Genomic DNA, 17,116 nt, shown 5'->3' with positions numbered 1-17,116 from the left:
AAACAATACACATAGACTTCCAGTCAAAACAGCATGCATTGAAGCAAAGGCAAATAAACCAGAATAGAACCTCCCTAAGCAGATGATTCCTATCTATAGGTGCCTCTACACAGTGGAATTAATGCAGTTTGGCACCACTTTAACAGCTCAATGCTATCGATTTTCCTTCTTAGCCAGTGGGTGACCTTGCACGAATCATCTTTCCTTAGCATTAGAAGACAAATGGAAACTCCCTCTGAACAAATTCTGCCCAGAAAAGTTCATGATAAGTTTACCTTAAGATCACCTCAAGCCAGAAGTCCCTTGAAGGCACACAACAAGAACAACAACGATGTGCCCTAAAGTTGTCTCCAATGTCTGGTAAATCCATTGTAGGGATTTCTGGGCATTATTAATCCAGATGAGATTTGTCATTGCCTTCCTCTATGGTTGAGAAAGCATGACTTTCCCAATGAGCAGGGCTTTGAACCCTGGCCTTTCAGGGTTCTAGTCCAATATTCAAATCACTACAGCACAGCCCAGCCCAGCCCATCAAACTATTTTTGAGGGTTTATCCTGAAATGTCAGCAGATATGACAAAAGGCCAGGCTTTGCCTACAGAAAATATGCTTCCAGGAAGGTTGGCTGACCAGTTTATTCAGAAAGAGAGTAACCCAGGAGTACTGCCAGGCCAGGCCACCTGTCTTGTCTCTACTCAGTTGTACAGTTGCTTTTCCCTATATGTGGGTTTTGCTTTCTCAAGTAATCATGGCTTGAAAATATTCAGGGGAAAAATCCAAAAAGCAAATCTTCATTTTTGCCATGCATCAAGCCCTAGTGAATGTGTAGGCATACCTTGCTTTTGGCTTGGTCAGTCCTCTTCCTTGAATAATTTTTTCTGAGTGGGTTTTTAGCCAGGTCAAAAGAAGGGAGAGAGACATAATTTAAAATTATTATCTTTTTTCTGGATAATGCAACAGTATCCACAGACTCTGCATCTATGGATTCAACCACACAGCTTGAAAATTTGGGGGGACGGACACCCAAAACAAGCCTTTGATATTCTCCCAGGTTAAAAAAAACTGTGTGTTTTCATTCACGATTTCCCTAACTCCCATAAAAGTGAAGAGTCTACGGTATTTGTAAATATTAATTTCTATGGTTTCTTAACTTGTGAAACTGGAGGATTGTGTTAAAGTTTTGATTGTTGGTGTACCAAGTACATATTGCACTGAAGTTCCATAGTCCTTTGATGATTCAATGTAGTCTTGGGAGACCGCCAGTTTGGTTAAAATCGTGTTCTTGAAACCCATTTTTCTCCCCATGTGGGGGAGAAAAATATCAGTGGGGAGAGGCTGTTCATAGAACTGGAATACTACATTAAGAAATCAATAAGGAAGAAGAATGTGCTCATATTTTGTTCCTCAACAATACAAACTGTTTGTCCTTTGTCATGTGTTTTGTATTCTTAACCTCCCACCCCAGTCCCATAAGCGGAAGAGAAAGAAATGAGACAATCAGAATTCCATTACACTCTCTAAGTCAGAAATTTATAACTAGCAAAATGTGATAATAGGTTTCGACAGCTGTGCACATACTGCACCACTGCAGAAAAGTGAACGATAGGATGCTTCAGAACTGAGATATCGTTTTGGAAATGGAACCAACACCTGATTCGAAATATCATATAGCCCTATACTGATCACCCTTAAAGCATGTAAGCTACTGACAAAGTGTTTGAGAATGGAATGCTAGTTATGACTTCTTACTTTTATTTGGAGAACTCAGGGTGTCATTTCAAAATCTGCTGAAAGTTCCTAAAACTACAGGGATTGTACCTCACTGGTAGAGGTACATGATTTTCACGTAGACGGCTCAGGTTCAGTTCTGGACATTCATAGCTAACTGGGTCAGGTAGTAAAGGATTGAAAAGATCTCTTACTGCAACTCGTCTGGCCATCCACCCTCGTATTTTTTCTAACAAACAGTCAGATCAACTGTAAAATAACTTCTCAAGCAAAATAAATTGCTGCAAGATCCCTTTGCATGCTGATCCTCCAGGCTAACACAATGACGTATTTGAATTCTAGGGTAGTCTAGTGATGAGCATACATTCAGCAAGAATAATTTATTTACCAATGGATCTGAAGTATCTTAATCCCATTCTTCAGACAAAGATGGGTGGTTTATATAATCTCAATAAAAAACAAAGCAGGTCTTAACTACATGCTCACATTAAAAAAGCAAAGGAAAAGATGATAATGATGGAAAATTCAGACATTAATTTTTAAACTTGTAAAATTCTTAACAACTGAATGGACAGGAGCCTGATGGAGAAGAGTCTCTCAGAAGCCCTTACAGAATGGTGCCCTACTTCCTCTCATTTGATGGGTTGCAATATGATGGAAAAATTGCTGTCACGTGGGTTTCTATTCTGAGTACATAATGATCTATAAAATGAGAAAGTATTGATGCCATAATGATCACCGTAAAGTTTCTAAAAGACATACAGCAGGAATGCAGTCCTTTGGGGGGGGGGGGGGGTCTACCACTAACCTCTCCCAGAAGTCCTGTTCTTCCCAACTTTTGGGTTGAGGGCTGAACAATATTCACTTCCCGTAATCCCATCAGAAATGTGCAAATCCTTTTGTGGAGCTATGGTATGCTGTTCTGGGGAACTTCCTACCCTGAAACAAACTCTTGATCAAATAGCCAGAGAGGTGACCAAGATGGCTGCCATGAAAGCACAGCTGTGGCCTACCTGAAAGTCCAAGGGAGCCAAAATTCAGCAGCATGGCCCTGTAGGCTTCGCATTGTACCTACTCCTGGTATGTACAAATACTCATCAAACAGACCATTGTAGCATAAAGCAGCAGCAGTATTGGCAAAGAATGTGTGTGTGAACAAAACATGCCATGTTATTTGAACTAAAAATATTTGGCACATTTGTTTGTGCCTATTGATAGATGTTGTTGTTGTGTCTTATAGTCATTTCTGAGTTATGACAACCCTAAGGGAAATTTACCATGAGTATTTTTAACAAGATTTATTCAGAGGGTGATTGCCTTCATCTGAGCCTGAGAGACCATGACTTGCCCAAGGTCATTCAATGGGCTCTCCATGCTTCAGCAGGCTTTCCATGCCCAGAGGGCTCCCATACCCAAACCTTTGTCTCCCAGTGTGTTAGTGCAACATTCAAACCGTTACACCATACTGGTTTCACTTTCAGGAAATGAGCTCCCCTTAGATTTAAATCTATCTCTACATATGATATGTACATGTTATTTATAATTCAAACATTAAACAAAGGCTAGATTAACATTAAACAGCACCGCCGGAAGGAGCAGAGAACGATGAAACACTGGATGAATGCGCATAGAGCGCGGAAGTTGGAGTTTGAAAGTCACGGGGTTAAGTTGCGCCACCACTGGGTAGGGCCCAATGAAACGGGCATCTAATTTCCGGCAAGGGCGATGGGAGGGCAAAAAGCGAGTGGACAGAAGAACCCGGTCTCCTACCTTGATTTCGGGGCCCGGCTGGCGATGTTTGTCAGCGTGGCGTTTATAGTCCTCCTTGGCTTGGTCCAGTTGCTGGAGCAAAAGTTGTTGCACCGCTGTGAGTTCCTGCAGCCAGTCCTCTGCTGCGGGAACTTCTGAGGTTTCAATGACAGGAGGAAAGAAACGTGGATGGAAGCCGTAGTTTGCAAAGAATGGGGTTTCTTTAGTAGAAGCCTGGACCCCATTGTTGTAGGCAAACTCTGACAGCGGTAACAGGGAAACCCAATTGTCCTGCTGGTAGTTCACATAACAGCGAAGGTATTGTTCCAAAGTGGCATTGGTGCGCTCAGTTTGCCCATCCGTTTGGGGATGGTGAGCCGAAGATAAACGAGAGTCTATGCCCAATAGTTTTTGTAGTGCTTTCCAGAAACGAGAGGTGAATTGGGACCCACGGTCTGTGACCAAACTCTTGGGCAATCCATGTAATCTGAAAACATGTTGAAGGAATAGATCTGCAGTCTCTTTGGCCGTGGGAAGGCCATCACAGGGAATGAAATGGGCTAACTTGGTAAAAAGGTCCACCACCACTAGGATCGTGGTGAATCCACAGGAAGGTGGTAGATCAGTGATAAAATCCGCAGAGATTATTTCCCATGGGTGGGATGGGGTAGGGAGGGGATGTAGAAGCCCTGAGGGTCTTTCCCTTCTTGTCTTGGAGCGCTGGCATACTGGGCAGGTGTTGACATATTTCTCCACATCCTTGCGGATCTTGGGCCACCAGAAGTCTCTTAGGATCAAATGCATGGTTTTGAATAGTCCGAAATGCCCTGCTGGCTTGCAGTCATGACACAGACGGAGTGCTTTTTCCCTGCCCGGTCCTGGGGGGATGTAAACATGATTTCTATAGCAAAGTAGCCCATCCTTGAGCGAAAAGGGAAAACGTAGCCCTTGGCGAAGTTGGTCTTGTGCCCAAGCATCTGCTTGCTGACTAGCCCTGATTTCCTGAGCACAAAGGGGCCCTGGAGTAGAGGGAGTTGATTCAATCGGAGTGGATTTGGTGTTTCCCACTGTGAGCGTGGCAAAGTTCTCGGGTTGTAGCAGCTGGGACTCAGAGGTCTCCTTGCGCCCTGCAGCGTATTCCGGTTTCCGTGACAGGGCATCTGCTTGCTTGGTCTGGGCTGGGGTTACATAATGAATTTGGAAGTTAAAACGTTCAAAGAATAAAGCCCAGCGTTGTTGCCTCTGATTTAGCTTGCGGGCAGTTCTTAGATGCTCTAGATTCCGATGATCAGTATGTACTTCAATGGGAAACTTGGCCCCTTCTAACCAATGTCTCCAAGTTTCAAAGGCTGCCTTTATGGCCAAAAGTTCCTTTTCCCAAATAGTATAATTTCTCTCTGGTGCGGTCAATTGACGGGAATAAAAGGCACAAGGATGGAGATGATCTCCCACTGGTTGTAGGAGTACAGCCCCAATCGCCACATCGGAGGCGTCCGCCTGCACGACGAAAGGGGTTTCAGGGTCTGGATGCTGAAGGATTGGCTGGGACGTGAATAATTTCTTTAGTTGCCGGAACCCTTTCTCTGCTTGATCTGTCCAGCGGAAAGGCTGTTTCCCACGGATGCAGCTGGTGATTGGGTCAGACCAGTGGGCAAAGTCTGGAATGAACTTGCGGTAGTAGTTCGCGAACCCCAAGAATCGTTGCACCTCTTTCTTGTTGGTTGGCGCCCGCCATTCCAATACTGCTGTGACCTTTGCCGGGTCCATGGTGAGCCCTAGTGGCGAGACACGATATCCCAGGAAATCTACCTCTTGCAGATCAAAAGCGCATTTTTCCAACTTGGCATAAAGTCCGTGGTCCCGCAATCGTTGTAACACCATTCTGACGTGATTCTCATGTTCTGATTGTGATCTAGAAAACACCAAAAAATCGTCCAGGTAGATAATCAGGAACCGATCTAGATAATCCTGAAAGATATCGTTGACAAAATGCTGGAACGTTGCGGGAGCTCCACATAAACCGAAATTCATAACCAGGGTTTCGAATAAACCGAATTTTGTCTGGAAGGCAGTCTTCCACTCGTCCCCTTCCCTGATGCGAACTAGATTATAAGCTCCTCGAAGATCCAGTTTGGTGTAAACTTTAGCCCCTCGAAGCCGGTCTAAGAGGTCTGAGATCAAAGGCAGGGGATACCGGTTTCGTTTAGTGATATTGTTCAATGCTCTATAGTCCACCACCAAGCGTAGGTCCCCTGACTTCTTTTTCACAAACATCACTGGGGAAGCGGCTGGGGATTGAGAGGGTCTGATAAACCCCTTGCGGAGGTTTGTCTCTAAGAACTCCCTGAGAGCTTCTTGCTCTGGTTCAGTCAGGGAGTAGAGGTGTCCTCGCGGAATCGGGGCCCCCTCCACCAAGTCAATGGCACAGTCATAAGGTCTATGTGGGGGTAGTCTCTCGGCTTCTTTTTCATTGAATACATCCCAAAATTCCGAGTACTTCTTGGGCAAGGTGATGATGGGTTCAGCATCTGTGGCATGGCATACCTTGGCTACAAGGCAATGGTTTTGGCAATATTTTGAAGCAAACTGCAGTTCTCTGTTGGACCAGGAGATGCTTGGGTCGTGGAGTGTCAGCCATGGAATTCCCAAAATCACAGGGAAGTGGGGAACCTCGGTAACAAAGAAGGAAATCTCTTCCATGTGTTCCCTTATCCACATTCTGGTGGGTTCCGACCACTGGCTTACTGGACCTGTCTTGAGGGGGCGGCCATCGATGGCTTGCACCACACGGGCGTTCTTGAAGTCGTGATATTGTAATCCCAGAGAGTCGGCATACTCTCTGTCAATGAAGTTGTTTGTGGCTCCTGAGTCTATCATGGCATGGACCATGACGGGTCCTTTTTTTACTGACCACAAGGTGACCACTAGAAGAAATAGGACCCCGGTTGGCGGCTCTTGAGTGGGTTTTTTGACCGGGTTGGCGAGCCTCTCTACGCCCGGTCGCTGGCTTCCCCCGCCGGCTGTGCGCCAGCCGCCTCAGACGTCTTCGTCTCCGTGGAGGACGCCGCCGCCAGACGAGCGGCGGGCTTCCCTTTGGCTGGACACTCTCTGGCAAAGTGGCCCCCGTTTCCGCAGTACCAGCAGAGATTTAGGCGTTGGCGACGGGCCTTCTCGGCGGCATCTAATCTGGGGCGCACATTGCCCAACTGCATCGGCACCTCCTCGCTTCCTCTGGGGTATGGGGCTGGTGGCGGGGGTCTCCACACTGGGCGCGGCTGGACGCCGGTGGGAGCGGGAGGTCTCGCTCCGGTCCTACCGCTCTGGCCTCGGATCCATTGTCTTCTGTTGGCAATCATGACTTCAGCTCGTAAACATTGATCAATGAGTGCTTCAAGAGAGTGTGGAGGATCCACCTTGGAGATTTCCTCCAGCATCTCGATGTTGAGACCCTCCCGAAATTGTCCTCTGAGGGCTATATCGTTCCATCCGGTGTTATGGGCCAACACTCGGAACTCGGCTATGTACTGGGACATGGGTCTGTCCCCTTGGGAGAGGCGCCGGAGTTTGTGGCTGGCTGCCTCCAAATTGTCCTCAATCCCCCAAGTCGCCTTAATGTGACCCAAGAATTGTTGCGCTGATCTTAGATGTGGGGAGTCTTGGTCGAACAGTGCCGTCGCCCAGTTGGCCGCTGGCCCGTCTAGGAGACTGTAGATCCACGCCACCTTGATGTCTTCTTGGGGAAACTCGGCATTACGGGCCTCTAGATAAGCCTGGCATTGGCGACGGAAAACATGAACCTTAGAAGCTTCTCCAGTAAACTTGGTTGGCAGCGCCAGGGCCGGGAGACGGATTCCGCGTTCCTTCAATCCCCTTATTTCTCCCTCCTGCGCATTGAGCTTATCACAGATGCGGTCCACTTCATCCTTGTCGATGGTGTAACTGAGTGGTTGGGCCCCCGGTCCGGCTCCGGTAGACATTCTGGCCTAGGTTAATTGGTGCTTAGGGTGGCGGAGTCAAACTGTCACGACCCAGGCTGCAGAGCACCAATAACCATACACAGAGGCCAGATTCTATCTAATATCTTTATTAAGGAAATATATAAAGTTAATAAAAACAAGTATAGGAAATAGTCCAGAAGTAGACCTTTCAGGAAAGGTCAAAATTAGTCCAAAAAAGCAATGTCCAATATGAAATATTAAGGTCCAAAGTTGTAATCCAATAACCGAAACTCTCACTTGCCAAGCAAGTGAGGGGAGATGACAAGGTCCTTTAGTCCATGAACTTGAGCAAGGCTAGGAAATAACTTGATTCTTGGCACACAAAGCTTGATTCAAGGCAACAAGGAAACGAGGAGCAAGAACAAGATCCGTGGTAATTACTTGGCGAGGTCCTGGAAACAAGACAAGATCCGGGGAGAAAACAAGGCTGAGAACGAAGGCTTGGAACAGGAACAAAGGCTTGAAAGCAGGAGTAGCTGTCCACACACGCTGCTCCGGTAGCTGACGAATTGACTCCGCAAGATCCCTCCGTGGGCAAAACACCTAAATAGGGTCTAGTTTTCCCGCCAAAGAGCAGTTCTCTGGAGAACCAGAAACGAAAGCTATTCTCTGAGTCCAGATGCATGACTCCTTAAAGTTTCCCATGGAAAGCAGGCTTAATCAGCTGAATGCTTAGCAGCTATCCTAGCACTCCTGCGAGACACCTGTTGAACTCCCCTCTGTTGTTTACAAAAATCATGGCGAGAAAACAGGGGAGATTTTGGCTCGGGGCTTGTTTGACAGACTTCTGGAAGACAAATCTCTTGCAGGTGCAAAGGCTGAATTTCTGGCTGGGATAGTTCCTTTTCTGGCTGAAATGGTGGAAAACCCAAGTTTTCCTCTTCATCATTCACAACAGTACTAGGAACGGGACTACATGGCCCATGAGTCATCACACCGGCCACCTTGGAGGTGTCTACGGACAATGCCGGCTCTTTGGTTTAGAAATGGAAATGAGCCCCAACCCCCAGAGTCAGACACAACTAGACTTAAAGTCAGGGGAAAACCTTTACTTTAGATGGCCATCTGTTGGGGGAGTTTTGTGTGAATGGCAGGTGGTCTCTTCCAACTTTATGATTCTATATCTAGTTCTCTTGTGAGAGTACAAATATTTTGACAGGTGTCATCTTGCTGCTATTGTTGCTTACGGACAGCTCATCACTATCCCCAGGAGCTTTATTACTAAGCCTGTACTGCTGCTGCCAGGGCTTATGCAGCAAGAAGGCTCATGAGTCATGAAGCTGACTTGCTACAAACAATAGAATGAGTCCAAGTGCATGCATGCACTGGCTGTGTCCCCCCACTCCTAGTTTTTCCTGTGTTGACATTGCACAAGTACAAACACCCATACAAACACAGAGGCAGTGGAGAATAGGTTCATAAGTTTTAAAGCCACCTCACATAATACAATCAGACTTCATCTTCTTCCAGCATTGCTTACCCTGAGATTTAGCTCTCTCTCTCTGTAGATACAAGGAAGCACAATTCTGAGGCCTACATTCAATTGTTATTCCCATCCACAGGAGACCTACTGAATCAATAAGAATGTATGTGAGTGTGAACCTACCAAGTTCACATGATTTCAAGCAGCCTCCTCTAGTTGGGATTGAGGGATTTATCACACGAGGCAGGCAAACTGAAGTGGTTCAGTGACACTGTGAGCATCCCACCATGGGGCTGACTTCCCCCTCCCTGGTGATTCTCCTGTTTTTAGCTATTAATAGGGAAACCCGTTGAGTAGCTCCCAGTCTGTGATATTCCTATTACCAACCTTGGTATGATTGATTCCTCCCCCCCCCCATCCTCTATCCCTTCTCTTCCTAAAATGGCTGTTTTCATTTTATTTTATACATATATTTGCATTTTAATGCTAAAATTGTGCAACCATGGTGTTACTGGAACTAGTCATGCAGGAAACCAGGGTTATCAGAATGTGTGGAAGTATAATCATGGTGACATGGAATGGTGAATTAGCGCAATTGCGCTATTGGAGAGGTGCAAAATTTAAGCTGCTCAAATCCAATACATCTCCATTATCTATAGATATAGAAGAGAAGATTGGTATGATGAGCTCCTGACATATCTAATTGAGGACAAACATGCTAACTATAGACCAGGCAAACTTCAGTTGCTGGAAAAGCAAAACATAGGTTTTATATCCTGCATATGGGGTTCCTACAGGCAATTTCTTGGCTACTGTGTGAACCAAATGCTAGATTAGATAGGCCTTCAGTCTGATCCACTGTCTCTTTTTATGTTCTCTAAATCTAGGGGCTACAACAATCTTTGTTGCTTGACAGGATATTAACCAGCCTGTATGTAATTGTAAGAAATGTTCTCTGTAATGTAAAACTTTCCACTCCTATGACATTAAAAATCCATTAGGATACACCAAAAATATATGCATTACTTACTGTAGTACAAAAAGTTCTATAATAGCAGTGGATTGTCTCATGGTTAAATGTGGTTGCTGAGTCACTGGCATTTTCCTGCCAGCACTGCAGAATCTTAGCAGCTGCAATTGTAGGTCTCTTACTGCAGTAGATGTTGTCTTGCATTACTAAGCCCTAAATATTTGTTCAGACTGCTCACATTTATTCAACCCTGCCCTGTTTATTGGTAGGTATGTTCAGCAACATTTAAAATGAGTCTGTTACACACAGTTGTCTTCGAGTACATGCAAAAAGCCCTAGTCATTCAGCATCAAAGTTATTACTAACTTCAACAAAAGGTCATTGGTCTTTTGATTTTAGGATAAAAACCACAAAATTGCAGAGTACTCAGTTCCTGCAATTCTTGGTGATAATTCAAGATCATGATTCAGATGGGTTTTTCCAGAACAGTGGCCAAACAGATTTTAATTCAAACCATGTCTTAAGGAAGCAACTCTCCAAATGATTATTTGATTGAAAGACATTGTTATTTTTAAAGGGGTTTTTAAAGAAACCTCTACAAAATTCATGGCATTTCCAATAAATTGAAAGACGACTTGAAAGCACTTATTATCATTATCGTTATTATTATGATGTTTATTGATATCTCGCTTTTTCTCTCCATACAGAGACTCAAAGCGGCTCACAACTAAAAGCACTGCACTACAACTGAAAATATACAAATGTGCAAGTATTACAACAGTATTAAACATTAGAACCATATAAAATCACAGCAGCCCCTTATGATCTTAAAAACCTTATTCTTTAAAAGCCTGCCTGAATAAAAACGTTTCAACCTGCTACTGGAAGGACAAGCTTGTTTTTAAATCAGAATAGAGATTCAAATGCAAGGAAAAGGGATTCCAGCTAAATAAACATTTGGAAGAACTTCCTGACCAGTAAGAGCTACTTAACAGTGGAACAGACTGTCTGGGGCCCTTTCCACACAGCTGAATAAAATCTGCTTTGAACTAGGATATATACAGTGTGAACTCCGATAATCCAGTTGAAAGCAGATATTGTGGGATTTTCTGCTTTGATATTCTGAGTTATATGACTGTGTGGAAAGGCCTGGCCCTGGGAGTGTGGTGTGGTGGAAGCACATTCTTAGGAGGCTTTTAAACAGAGGCTGGATGGCCATCTGTTGGGGGTGCTTTGACTGGGCTTTTCCTGCATGGAAGAAAGGGGCTTGAGCTTAAAATAACATTAAGTGATGTGGAAGGAGAAATCTTGGTGGGAGCTATTTATGTAGAAAGAGATTTCTCTCCGTATGTTCTAGTTGTGCAAAATTACCACTGTAAAGCAGGAGCCGTGGTGGCACAATAGGTTAAACCTGTGCTGGCTGGACTACTGACTTGAAGGCTAGGTTGCTGACCTGGAGGTTGCTGGTGAGACGGGGTGAGCTCTAGCTTGCGGAACTGACGTGCCACTACTGTGAACACTGACCATATTTATTCTGACAGGTATTCAAGACTCCTGCGGTAACTTCTAATTTAGAAACTGTCCAACTAGGATCCACATCCTGAGCGGTTCAGGACTCAGTCATCACTGGTTGGTCCTTAGTAGTGGCAGGAAATTTGATAAACTGTCACTGGAGTATTTGAAGTGTCAGTCTGTTTGTTGACCCACTGAGAGGGGTACAATCGAGATAGAATGTGGTATATCTGGTGATAATAGGTTGGGATAGGTCCCCATATCTTCGGCTATGGTGTGGTCATAGAAAGCAATAGGGTGGAATTTCCAGAGAATATCATGGAAAGGTTACTGTAGAGCAGTGGTTCCCAACCTGTGGTCTGTGGACCACCAGTGGTCCCCAAAAACTAAAATATGGTCCACGGCATCACCATTACTACACCATTGCAACAAGAGCGACTGGTCTCATGAAACACTCTTATAGTACCGAGGCAATGAGGATGTTGGGAGGGGAGAGGCTGACTACCCACGAAAGGCACAACAAGCCTCCTGACTGCTGCTTCTCCTCCTCCTTCCTTCCCCTGAGCGGAGCTGTTTCATGTGGCGCCTGGAAGCGGGGGTGCCTTGGTGTCTTCGTTTTTAGGCCTATTTCTGGGGTTATTTGGGGTGTTGATTCAGAAAATTGCATTGGATAGATCACATCAGCTCTAGATTATTAAATATTTTTTTCTGTGGGCAAGCAGATGGCGACTACTGGATGGCATATGTTCTGTATCAGAAACTAGAGCTGATGTGGTCTATACAATGCAATTTTCTGAATCAGCACCCCCAAATAATCAAACCGAATCTAAAGCTGATCAAAAACTGATTCGTAACCCTTTTGGTACTAATGTTGGAAAGTGGTCCCTGGTCAAAGTGGTCCTGGGACAAAAAAAAGTTGGGAACCACTGTTGTAGAGCAATCAGAAATAACAAAGTGGCTAGCTAAATTTCCCAATGGAGCCACGTCTCATAATTCACAATTTTGGGGTCTAATTTTTGAAACATTCCTCTGAGTCTTAGAGAGTTTGACTTGGCCAAGGATCCCCAGTGGGTTTCTATGGTGGAGCAGGGATTTGAACCCTGGTCTCCAGTGTTGTAGTCCAGGATTGAAACCACTACAATCCACTGACACTCTCAATTTGTCTGCCTGAAGGTACCAATTTTTCCATTATTAAATTCCCTGTGCTTTTAACAGTTGTACTGACAGGGAAATTCTGGCACACATCTCACATCATGCAACATGAATTTTGGCTGAAAGGCTGTGACCCAGCTATTAAATACTGGGGAGCTCTAAAATTGGTCATCCTTGCAACAGTGTTTCAGATAGTTTCTAAACATTAAGAAAAATAGTAGCAAAAGGTAGCCATTTTTTCAATTAGAAAAACAACCATATTCCAGGATAACTTTACGAGGACCAAGTAAAATACCAAAAAAGTATACAAGCTTTAAAATTTGTATTTGGGTTGTGAGATGCAAAAAAAAAAAAAAAAAGGTATGCGTGGGGAAGTCTGAAAGTAAAACAATTAAATATTTTAATTTTAGGGTAAAGTTTTTCCCTTGAAATTAAGTCTAGTCGTGTACAACTCTGGGGGCTAGTGCTCACCTCCATTTCTAAGCCAAAGAGCCAGCATTGTCCATAGTCATGTGGCTGGCATGACTGCATAGAGCGCCATTACCTTCCCGCCGGAGTGGTATCTATTGATCTACGTACATTTGCTGGGGCTAACAGCAGGAGCTCACCCCGCTCCTCAGATTTGAACTACTGACCTTTTGGTCAGCAAGTTCAGCAGCTCAGTGGTTTAACCCACTGTGCCAACGAGGGCTTATTTTTTTAAGCACACCCAAATTATAATTACAGTAGAGTCTCACTTATCCAACACTCGCTTATCCAACGCATTTTTGTAGTTTTGTTTTCAATATATCATGATATTTTGGTGCTAAATTCATAAATACAGTAATTACTACATAGCATTACTGCGTATTGAACTACCTTTTCTGCCAAATTTGTTGTCTAACATGATGTTTTGGTGCTTCATTTGTAAAATCATAACCTAATTTGATGTTTAATAGGCTTTTCCTTAATGCCTCCTGTCACGACCCAGGCTGCAGAGCACCAATAACCATACACAGAGGCCAGAATCTATCTAATATCTTTATTGAGGAAATATATAAAGTTAAATAAAGCAAGTGTAGGAAATAGTTCAGAAGTAGACCTTTCAGGAAAGGTCAAAATTAGTCCAGAGAAACAATGTCCAATATGAGATATTAAGGTCCAAAGTTGTAATCCAATAACCGAAACACTCACTTTGCCAAGCAAAGTGAGGGGAGAAGACAAGGTCCTTTAGTCCATGAAACTTAGGCAAGGCAAGGAAATAACTTGATTCTTGGATACAAGGCTTAATTCAAGGCAACAAAGAACAAGGAGCAAAAACAGGATCCGTGGTAAATTCGTGGCGAGGTCCGGAAGGCAAGGCTGGGTCCGTGAAGCAAAACAAGGTCCTGGGAAGCAAAGCAAGGCTGGAAACGGGAGCGTAGTCCACACACAACCTACTCCCGAAGTTGACGAATTGACTCCGCAAGATTCCTACGAGGGCAAAACACCTAAGTAGGGTCTCGTTTTCCCGCCAGAGAACAATTCTCTGGGGAACCAGAACCGAAAGCCATTCTCTGAGTCCAGATGCATGACTCCCTAAAGATTCCCATGGGAAGCAGGTTTAATCAACCATTTGTTTGGCCGCGATTCTCAGGCTTCTGCGATTAGCCTGTTGAGCTCCTCTCTGTTGTTGACAATAATCACGGCGAGAAAAAGGGGGAGATTTTGGCTCAGGGCTTGTTTGGGAAACTTCTGGGAGGGAAATCTCCTGCAGGTGCAGGGGCTCCATCTCTGGCTGTGAAAGTTCCAATTCTGGCTGAAACGGTGGGAAACCTAAGTTTTCCTCTTCATCTGTCACAACAGCGCTAGGAACGGGACTACATGGCCCATGAGTCATCACACCTCCTTATTATCCAACATATTCGCTTATCCAACATTCTGCCGGCCCGTTTATGTTGGATAAGTGAGACTCTACTGTACCTTTTAAACCTAGGATTAAAAACCAGACTGTACTGGCCAGTCCAGGGAGCCAAGGTGATATAGTATTTTTATGTGCTGGACTTCTGCATATCCCCATAGCCTTGCCTTCTCGCACTACTGCAATTCCTTTTTTTAAAAAAAAATTAAATTGTCCAGTTTCAGTATCAAAAACAAAACAAACAAAAGGCAAAGATTTATATAAAATAAAAAGGAACCAGCCAATTTACAAGGTGGAAAGAAGGAGAACCCTGTCACCTGACCTCACCTCACTGTTGGCATGCTGGCACAGAGCAGAAGTGAACCATCACACAATGGTAGGTGGCAGGAATATAATGGGATTGAAAGCTATGGACAGGTTTTATGGCTAAGGATAAGAGAATCACCAAATGAGGTGGCTAGTGGGATGTACATAACATTGTTTGATAGGGACCTGCAATGCCATTTTGTCTGGCTCATATGATAAAATTCCAAGTTACTTCAAATGCATCTCCTTCACTTTGTCCTCAATGATCAACCTATAAAAGCTAGTAACATCTTAGATGGGAGTAAGCTCTGCATGAATTTACAGGCAACTTTTCAGTCCATGGCTGCAAAAGATTCTTGCTTTAATCAGGGACTTTGCACAGGAAGTGATAACATTTTTTAGATTGGCACCAGAAATTACTGGCTGAGTTAAGTCGAGAATTTATGGTCACCAACTCATTTAGTCCTCACTAGGTAGGTTTGCCTGAAAGAAGAACCCAAAGCTACATTACATTTAGCAGTTTTGTTAGGTCACCTAACTCCCTTATACTCTTTGAAAGACCATTTATGATTAACTGAAAAATGAGTTGATACTTCTTCTATAAAGAATAATAAAAAATAAAAATAGCTTTACAACTACTTTAATCACTGCCTAATCACTTGTAATCCCATGGCAATTTTTGTGAATGAACTTGTTTGTTATATTCAGTAGTTTGGAAAAAATCTACTTGAAGAGATTTTACCTTCACATTTTACCTTCTTAATTACTCTTCTAGATTCACTTAAAGAGTATACTTTAAAACAATTTTATATTTTTGTGTGAAGGCACTTCATGGTAAAAAAAACCCTACAGTTTGTTTCACTTATTAAACTGGTTTATACATTTTGGCTATAATTGTTGATGAGGAACCTATTCTGATTTGTAATTTAAAATCTTTTAGTTATTTCATAGATAGTTTTAGACTTCAGTTTAGAAACATATTATACAAGCAGTACTACTTTAATATTGTATTCTGTTTGAGATTTTAACCTAACTATTTTATCAGGAACCCTGAAATTATAAGAGCTTCCTTTAATATAGTAATAATCCACTATGGAGTCGCAGACACAAACAAAAAATATCAGTGCAAAATTCTTAACACTATTTCTTTTTGGAAATAATGTAGAGGTGAGAGTTAACAGAAATTAACTCATAAATTATATATGTAAGGAAAAAGTGTTGCTACCTGAAGAGTGATGTTATAGATTTCCTCCAGCCCTCTGCTATCTCTTCCATTATTTTTTTCTGCTTTGCTAAAGACACAAGTTGATTCTATACTGTTGCACACACTGCAATTTCTCTAGTAGAGGTCTGTTAATCTGAAACCATGAATGTTTCCATTGCAAGTATGTTCCATTGAAGACAGTGGGATTTATTTTCTAGATAAACACATACAGATTTATGCAGTAAATTTATATTCTACTACACGTTAACACAATACAGGCTGAGTAATCCTTATCTGAAATGCATGGGACCATAAGTGTTTGGGATTTCAAATATTTTCGGATTTTGGAATATCACATAATAAATATGAGCACCAGTGTTATATATGGGTTTGAACATTGAACTACCAGGCTTTGAAACCACTGGGTGAGCTTGGACAGATCATACATTCTCAACATTCATACAATTCTGGATAAGGGATGCTCAATGTGCACTAAATTCTATCTGGAACTAACTAGGGAAGAAAAAAATCTTTTTTCATAAGAGGTATTGAACAAGAAATCCTGCTTTTTTTGTCTTTCAAGCGTAAGACAAATTGAAACTTTTTCCCAAGAAGAATGGCCTGGTTCCATGTGCGCAGAACATTTTTTATGTACAATATTTGCTTCAATGCAGCAGTCCACTGTGTTGTGTGGCTCCTTTGACTCACAAAACACAGCTAGTCCTCTCCTAAGAGGAATTTGGGAAAGTGTTCACAAAAATTTGTATATTCCTATCCAGAAAGGCCCTGATGAACACATTTCCTATTCAGGAATTATTACAATGAATTGGTATATAAGACGATAATCTCACATACTGATTTTCAAATGGGCAGTCTATTATTCTGTTGTTTCATGCACAAAATTAAAAATATCATGTATACAGTTAGTTTCAGGCTATTTGTGCAAGGTGTCTGTGAAACAGAAGTGAATGTTGCATCGTCAAGACTGCCTCTGAGCATAGGTAGAGTGACTATAGGCAATGTACATAGCCAGACTGCTACTGAGAATAGTAATGGTCTCTGAGAGCTGGCATTTTTTCTGAGCATAGGTATAATGAGCTGGCAGAATTAAAAACACGACTAAAGACCCATCTGTACCGCCAGGCCTACCTAGTCAATTTTAAACCATTAATTTTAAATTTACGTTCTATTTCCGC

At 43.1% G+C, this 17,116-nt stretch overlaps 1 protein-coding gene across 1 annotated transcript in view; it reads left to right on the top strand.

The window, feature by feature from the left end:
• The window catches only part of sacs (sacsin molecular chaperone), an 89,530-nt gene that overhangs the window by 18,883 nt on the left and 53,531 nt on the right, over positions 1-17,116 (top strand). The window lies entirely within an intron of this gene.

This window comes from Anolis carolinensis, chromosome 3, assembly GCF_035594765.1.
Source record: "Anolis carolinensis isolate JA03-04 chromosome 3, rAnoCar3.1.pri, whole genome shotgun sequence".
In the NCBI taxonomy this organism is placed as follows: domain Eukaryota; kingdom Metazoa; phylum Chordata; class Lepidosauria; order Squamata; family Dactyloidae; genus Anolis; species Anolis carolinensis.
The sequence above is the reverse complement of the archived record's forward strand: the minus strand, read 5'-3'. Positions and strand labels throughout refer to the sequence as shown.